The sequence below is a fragment of the Canis lupus genome, chromosome 1 (genome assembly GCF_011100685.1).
Source record: "Canis lupus familiaris isolate Mischka breed German Shepherd chromosome 1, alternate assembly UU_Cfam_GSD_1.0, whole genome shotgun sequence".
NCBI classification, from domain to species: Eukaryota; Metazoa; Chordata; class Mammalia; order Carnivora; family Canidae; genus Canis; species Canis lupus.
In genome coordinates this window covers 66,844,743-66,853,343 of record NC_049222.1, presented here as the reverse complement: position 1 = coordinate 66,853,343, position 8,601 = coordinate 66,844,743, and the positions used below count along the sequence as shown (strand labels likewise).

At 40.6% G+C, this 8,601-nt stretch overlaps 1 long non-coding RNA gene across 1 annotated transcript; it reads right to left on the bottom strand.

Annotated features, from left to right (window-relative positions):
• Nucleotides 1–4,278: 4,278 nt before the first annotated feature.
• On the bottom strand, nt 4,279–7,372 carry LOC111096260. The gene is made up of 2 exons (XR_005353911.1): nt 7,140–7,372; nt 4,279–4,704 (listed from the first exon to the last, which is right to left on the bottom strand). It is a non-coding gene; the product is annotated as an uncharacterized LOC111096260 (long non-coding RNA).
• Nucleotides 7,373–8,601: the final 1,229 nt, after the last annotated feature.

The window sequence follows — 8,601 nt, the reverse complement described above, 5'->3', positions numbered from 1 at the left end:
CTCCTTAGGCAGCTGGTCTCCATTAACCACTCAATTCTTCAACATTTGCTAGCTGCCTACCATGAACTAACCAAAAAAGGCGGTCGGTTCAGGGGACTCTCCAGCTTCTATGAAGAAAGGCAGGTTCTATCCCCAAGGAAAATGAATGGAATAAGATAACTCTTGGGCAGGCCACTCTGCGAGGCTGCACATTCCTCCAAGACTAGTTCTGGTGTTTGGGTTTGTTTGGGTTTTTTTCTGGTTTTTGTTTTGTTTTGTTTTTTGTTTTGTTTGTTTGTTTGTTTTTTAAGATTTATTTATTTTAGAGAGGCGAGAGAGAGACCAAGATAAAGAGGACAGAGAATCCTAAACAGGCTCACAGCTGAGCACGGAGCCCGATGGGGGGCATCATCCTACCACTCGGAAATCATGACCCGAAGGGAAACCAGGATTTGGACGCTCCACCAACTGCACCACCAGGAGCCCCTATTTGTTTTTTAATGTGGATGCTACCTCGAATCGAAGAAATGTATGGATCACTAGTACGGAATTTCAAAACCTCAAGCACCTGAGACCCCAATTTTAGAGAAGCAGAAAGGCCTCCTCCCTCTCCTTGGAATCTCCCCATAGAGGTGTAGGGGCCTGGTTCACTTGGCAGCACTTCTACGTCAAGGTTCTCCTTCCTCGTGGAGCTGCCTCCCCTTGCAGTTAAGCCGCAGGGTTTGAAGGGGAGCAGAGACGTTGTTCCAGATCTGATCTCCAAGCCCCCCCACCTCCTGTATATTAACTAGGCCAGGATTGAGCCCCAGACTAAGGCTGGGGCGCTCCGGCACTGTGGCCTCTTTGCCTCGGCTGAATCCATCAAGGGTAGAGCTATGACCTAAGAAAAGTAGCTCGGTATCCTTCCTGGGGCTTTTATCCAATTAGAATTAGGAAAAGCCAGCCAGTGCCTTTGGTAGAAGGAGCAGCAACATGTGGGAGACAGGGCAAAAAAACAAAAACAAAACAAAGCTTCTAATAGGGAAGAAAATGAAGCCGGAAAACAGAGAAGCAGAGACAAGAGGCTGGCACAGAGAGCCCTGGCTGTGCTCACGGCCCCAGGGCTGGCGAACAACTCTCCTTTCATCGCGTTGGACAAGGCGTCCTTCCACTAGCTCCCCCTTTTTGCTCCAGCTAGTTGGATTTGGATTATCATCACTTTAGCCAAAGGAACTCTTTGCTAATCTAGGCTGTTGCTCATTCCATCAAAAGTGTAGCTGAGGTCGTTACCCCATTGTTTGGGTACCCCACATAGACTCACACTATGTGGGTGTAATGCCAAAAGGAGCCCAAACGGTAAAACAAGGAGTGAATAGGTTTGAAGCTTATGGTTCATTAGAACTAATTAGAATGCTGAAGGGATGCACACCCCTAGAAATGCCAGGCACGTTGCAGATGGGTGCGTGGCTTCAGGTCCCAGCATGCAAGGCTAAGCACCCCAAACATTCTGCTCCTTGGAATTCCATAAGTTTTAGAGATTAGGTGGGTGGTGTGACTTTATTTCATTAATTTGTAAAGGTTCTGATTTCAGTCTCTGTTCACCAATTAATTAAATACATATTTCTCAGATCCACTCACTCAGAAACTCAGGACTAAAAGGATTTCAGGAGATGAGGTTCTGGTGCGAAATCCTAAAACAATAAACCAATTCAGAATCACTCCTCCTGTGATTCTCTCTCTCTCTCTCCTTCCTTTGTTTTGACTGAAATCATACAGGATCTTGAGATTCCATCAGACCAACGTGCGGCCTATGGAAGCGGAGTCCGAACGTAAGGACATGACTGGGGCGTAGGAGCAGAGAGGAACGGGGGGCTCACTTATTAGTTCTATGCCTCCTTTAAATGCAGAAAGAACATACTCTACACTAATTAGGAGCAGTACCGAATCATTCCTGTACTAATGAGTCTACAGATCAAATTGCAGCCAGCTGATACGTGTAGGAATAATATAGGACATACAAAATAAAAGCACGGTTTGAAAAACACAGTTTTATTACTGAAAAACTTTCTATTCATTCACCTTTCTCTGCATCTTTGCAATGAAGTGTATTATGGGTCCAAAATGATTCTTTTTTTTTTTTTTTTGAATTCTCAGTTGGGCAGAGCTGGCCCCCATCCTGCACGCATCAGTGTCACTTCTCACAGACAAGTGTGACTTCCTAACTGCTCCCTCTGTGGCCGTGGCCCCAGTACTTTCCACTTTTCCAAAGATCACCATATTAGAGGCGTCTAAGGGATGCTACTCCCTCCACCCACTATAGTTAATTAATTTACTTTTTGTCCTATTCCATTTTATTACTTTTGCTTTATTTGCGTAAGTATTTTCCTGAAGTATGTACTGGTGATCAGATAGGACAGCGACAATGCCTTGCTTACTCTGATTTTGTCTTCTGAAATGTGTTATGCACTTTGTCAGGCGATTTCCACTCTTTTTTTCCAGTATCCATAGCATATGCCTATAGTTGTCCTATTAAAACAAATCTCTATGTAGCATTTGAAACCTCCACCGATTCTTTTTTATTTATTGAAACTTTCAGGGTTTTTTTTTTTTTTTCATTTAGCCAATCAAATAAGACGATATTTAAGTGCTTACTAAAACTTCTGGCCTGGGTCCTGGGGATGCAGCTATGATAGAAAATAAAGCTGTGCCATCATAGAGCTCCCACACTGGTTCAGGAAGGCAGATAAGAAACAAAGAAAGTAACACAGCGTGTGATGGGTGGAGATAAGTGATGATGAAGGGAAAAAAAATACCGCAGCATAAAAAGGATAGAGAGTGTTGAGTGGGCGCAAAAATATACAAAAAGTCCAAGAATATCCCGACAAGTCAGAGAAGGTGACATTGGAAAAGGACCAGTAGGAGGTGGAGAGGTGACACAGGCAGTGACTCAGGGGAAGAGCATTTTATTTTTTTTTTCACACAAAGGAAACAATGCTCCAAAAATCTTGCATCCCGGGTGTGCTTTAGTGTTTGAGGAAGAGCAAAGGAGGCCAGTGTGGAAGGGGGGAGCCGGAGGAGAGCCGGGCGGAGGCAGTGAGGGACCCAGATCTTGTCAGTGGTGTGAGCACACACATGTGTGGAAATGCTGTGGGTTTTGCCCTGGGAGAGGTAGCAAGCCACTTTAGGTTTGAGCAGAGCAGAAACATGATCTGACTTATAATTGGAAGGATCCCTCGGGCCATGATGTGGACACCACTTACATCAGAAAGAGAGCAAGGGATGAGCCCTGGGTGTTATGCTATATGTTGGCAAATTGAACTTCAATAAATTAAAAAGAGAGAGAGAGAGAGAGAGAGAGGGTAGGAGCATTTCTTTTCCAACAGTTAGAGGGTAGATGTGGCTGCGGGTGAGGCCCTAAGGACAACCTGCCCATGAAACTTTGATTTCAGGCCTGGAAGTCACCCCCTCCTGAAAGCCAGCACCAGGACAAGCTGGAGCCCCCAAGTCTACATTACCAAGTCTGCAGCAGAGTGGGGATCTGCATGTGAGCGCTTCAAACTGCAGTCGGTGGCAGCACACGCGCACCAAGACACAAAGCAGGTGGGTGTCCTACTCTATGTGCCAGTTCTGCTGTAGGAGCTTTAAAGATTTTAGTCGACCATCAGTATTTCATTTTAAAATGTTCTGGGTTGAACAACTGCACCCCGATGTTCATAGCAGCAATGTCCACAATAGCCACACTGTGGAAGGAGCCTCGGTGTCCATCGAAAGATGAATGGATAGAGAAGCTGTGGTCTGCGTATACGTGGAATATTCCTCAGCCATTAGAAACGACAAATACCCACCATTTGCTTCGACCTGGGTGGAACTGGAGGGTATGATGCTGAGTGAAATAAGTCAATTGGAGAAGGACAAACATTACATGGTCTCATTCATTTGGGGAATATAAAAAATAGTGAAAGGGAATAAAGTGGAAAGGAGCAAAAATGAGTGGGAAATATCAGAAAGGGAGACAGAACATGAGAGACTCCTAACTCTGGGAAACAAACAAGGGGTGGTGGAAAGGGAGGTGGGTGGGGGGTGGGGGTGACTGGGTGATGGGCAATGAGGGGGGGCACTTGAGGAGATGAGCACTGGGTGTTATGCTATATGTTGGCAAATTGAACACCAATAAAAAATAAACTAAAAATAAATAAATAAATAAATAAATAAATAAATAAATAAATAAATAAATAAATAAAATGTTCTGGGTTTTGGTTATAAATCAGCAAGACATATTGCTCTAAGTTGCACAAAATTAAGCTACGTAAAAGAACAACAAACGAGCCGAATACATTTAATTTCTGCTTATTGATTTCACGGGGATTTATAATAGCCTGGTGTCATTTTCTTTAGATCCTAAACATATTAAGTATTGATAAGCCTAAAAATCAAGAATTATTAATCGAGCAAGATAATCATAGCATTAATTTGAGTTTAAAGTTAGAATGCAAGGATAAAAATTCGCACTAATGAGCATAAATCGAAAATATCAGAAGCGAGGAAACTGTATGATCATGCTCAGATTACAATTTTGAAATTACCATTGCTCAACAAATTAGAATTGTTCATTTTTAGTTAATTAAATGGGAACACCCTGAAATGCTGGATTAAAGATTTCAAGGATTATTTGAGAAAGTGCTAGAACTTGCTTCCTTACAAAATGTGTCTTCATTAAAGTTTCCTATATGGTCTGTGAAAATGAACCTGGAAAAGATAAAATTATTACATGTAAATTCAAATTAATACACAGTTGTTAAAATGTTTATTTTTCAACCAAATTCTATGTATTTTGCATATAAAATTATATGTTCATTACATGATACTTATACATAAGAAGTTTTTACATTTAAATTTTATTGACCAATTCCTCACATAAAAATCAGTAACAGGGATCCCTGGGTGGCTCAGCCTGCCTTCGGCTCAGGTCTTGACCCTGGGGTCCTGGGATTGAGGCCCGCATGGGGCTCCCTGCTCGGAGCCTGCTTCTCCCCCTGCCTGTGTCTCTGCCTCCCTCTCTCTCTGTGTCTCTCATGAATAAATAAATAAAATCTTTAAAAAAAAATCAGTAACAAATATAAGTAATCAGAAAACTAGGAAAAGTGCATAAACACACTGAAAGAATCATAAATTCATACAACAGTGAAGTAGCATTTTCTACATAAGGAGCTAACATAAGTTATAGAGTTTGCTGTGACAGTGGTTTAGAGAAAACAGTTTTATGAAAAAAATTCAGTTTTATGACAAAAATATAAACCCCTGAAAACTATTTTAAGTATCATTTGGCAATATATGACTCGTTGACTTTAATTCATTTCCTCTCTACAAATTTATTTGTAAAATCATAAATTTTGCCCGAAAAACATTCCTAAGATGCCATTGTTGCCTTATTGCCAATAGCTTATAACAGAAAATAATGCTTACAGTTATAGTAAATTTATTAAATGACATACTACATATCCTTTAAGCAGAATGCTTCAGATCAATATATCCTAACATCAAAGAATTTCAAGAAAATTTTCCAGTAAAAAAATAAAACAGTGAGGAGCAGTCAGCATGATCTCATTTGTGCAAAGAACACGGGTTTTATTTATTCATTTATTTACACTGTTTTATGTACAAATTCCGGAAATTTGCACCACTTGAAAAAAATTGAATGAGGGGCCAAGAGATATAAATGAAGAGAGGTGGGGAAGAAGGCTTTAATTTTAATTTACTATGTTGAGGGCAGCCCTGGTGGCTCAGAGGTTTACCGCCGCCTTTGGCCCGGGGTGTGATCCTGGAGACCCTGGGATCGAGTCCCACGTTGGGCTCCCTGCATGGAATCTGCTTTTTCCTCTGCCTGTGTGTGTGTGTGTGTGTGTGTGTCTAATAAGTAAATAAAATAAAATCTTAAAAAAAAATTTTACTATGTTGATACACTGAGGCTTTTTAAGGTTGAATATATTAAATATGCTTTAAGATAAATCAGTAGAAGTCACAGCAATTAAAATGCCTTTAAAATAAAGGGGAAAATGAGTTTTTAAGATGATTTTTCATGAGAAGAAATATTTCAGGTTAGATCTGTTAATGTACAGGAGGTGAGGGTTTGAAAGTGTCCAGAATGCTTGGCCCCAGGTCTACTTCTGTTTTCTTCCCACACTCTTTGGGGATGGGAAGATAATGCTTAATTTCCATATTGAGCCATCCCTCTCACCAGTGTTCACTCCTTTCCACGGAGACAGAGTATGTTTCCTGATCTGTGGGCGAGAGCCTTGGGTGCATGTTTTTCCTCTGGCTACAGCTAATCTGTTATAAAGTCCCGAGACCCAAGCTATCTTCTATTTAATATTTTTCTCTTCTATTTAAACTAGTGAGCAAGTTACGCTAGTTTGCAATCTTCAGATTTGATTAATGCTGAGTCAGTCAACACATTCCAAGAGAAAGCAAAGGGCTGACACTAGATTTCAGACTTTTCTAGAAAATACATTTCAGTATGTAAGAGGATGGTGTGTTCAGGAGAAGGGCATGGGCTTTAAAATAATACACCAGGGTGCAAATTTCTTATTTACCAGCTGGTGAATTATTTAAACTTGTAAAACCCGCTTCTTTATTAGTAAGAGATTGGCAATAACTCTTTTTTTTACACCAAAGAAAAATTTTTATTAAAGTATTGATTACTGGTTATTTAAAAATGCATGGGAAGAGACAAACGTATCAAGGCATTATCATACAACTGCTTTCTAAACCCAATACTTTTGAAATAGAAAACAATGATCATGACTCCCCAAACATCAGTTTACTGAAACACGTTGATTTTTAAGTTGGTCTAAAACTCTAGTCACTGTTTTTGCTAAAATGTCACTAGGTTTTTCAGTTTCATCTATCATTAAAACTTTGTTTTTTAACAGGTTTACTTCTCAAAGTAGTAGGTAGTTATTTCTTGGGAGTTAATGTCAGCAACTACGAGACGCTTCTCTAAGTTAAGAAGTCACTACAATTGCTGCTTTGGAAATAGTTACGACTTGGGCTTGCCTACACGGAGACTCATGCATTGAAAGGCAAATGTTAATAGGCAAACTATGGGGATTGGGAACACGAGGACTCTCAAAGAAAAGATGTGTTCTTTTACAGTGGACCTGCTAAAAAAGACTATTACTTACTTTGGTACTGTTGCTGGAGAAGCTGTTTCCGCCAGACCACAGAGTGGCTGTATAATTGTTCATTTTATTTCCTTTTCTAAAAATGTCAGACTTTAACAATTCGGTTGATCAACCTAATAAGCAGAGGCTTTTAAATTACCATATATTTTAACTGCCTGAAATAAATTATTTTCCTAGCTAGTTTAGCAGCCTTGTACCTGGAAAGGCAGCAAAATCCACTTTGTTCTAGAATTAGAAGGTGGACTCTTAGCATAAAGCCCTCAAGGTTCATCCATGAACCATGGCAACTGATAGGATTTTATTTTTTTATGGCTGATAAGATTCCATTTTATACATATTGATACCTATGTATGTATATATATGTATGTATCACATTTTCCTCACCCATTCATCCACTGATGGATGCTCACATCGCTTCCATTCCTTAGCTATCGTAAATACTGCTGCATTGAACATGGGGCTGCAAATATCTTTCTGAGATAGTGACCTAATTCCCTTCAGAAAAAATACTCAGAAGTGGAATTATGGGATCATATGGTAGTTTTATTTTTAATTTTTTGAGAAAACTTTATACTATTTTTCATACTTGCAACACCAATCTACTTCCCCACCAGCAGTGCCTAAGGGTTCTTTTTTCTCCACATTCTTATTAACACTTGTTACTGCTTGTCTTTTTTAATAATTGCCATTCTAACAGGTAGGAGATCCCTGCCCTTGCTTTTCGTGTCGAATCCAGAAACTCATTAAGACCAATGTCAAGGACCTTACCCTCTGTTTTCTCCTGGGGGATTATGGTTCCAGGTTTCACTGTCAAGTCTTTAATTAATTTGCATTTGGGTTAAGATAATGGTCCATTTTCATTCTCTTGCAGGTGGCTATCCAGTTCCCTTAGCACCATTTATTTAAGAGAATGTCCTTTCCCCCATGTGTATTCCTGATACCTTTGTTGTAAAGTATCTGACTATACACGTGTGGGTTTATTTCTGGCTCTCCATTCTGTTCTATTGATCTCTGTGTCTGTTTTTATGCCAGTACCTTACTGTTTTGTTAACTATAGCTTTGCAGTGTAGCTTGAAATTTATAAGTGAGGGGCTCCTGGGTGGCTCAGTGGTTGAGTGTCTGCCTTTGGCTCAGGTTGTGATCCTGAGGTCCTAGGATGGAGTACTGCTTTGGGCTCCCTTCAGGGAGCCTGCTTCTCCCTCTCCCTGTGTCTCGGCCTCTCTCTCTGTGTCTCTCATGAATAAATAAAACCTTTAAAAAAAAGAAATTTATAAGTGAGATGCCTTCAGCTTTGTTCTTCTTTTTCAAGATTGCTTTGGCTATACAGGGTCTTTTGCGGTTGCATCCAGGTTTTAGGATTGTTTATTTCTGGGATCCCTGGGTGGCGCAGCGGTTTGGCGCCTGCCTTTGGCCCAGGGCGCGATCCTGGAGACCCGGGATCGAATCCCACATCGGGCTCCCG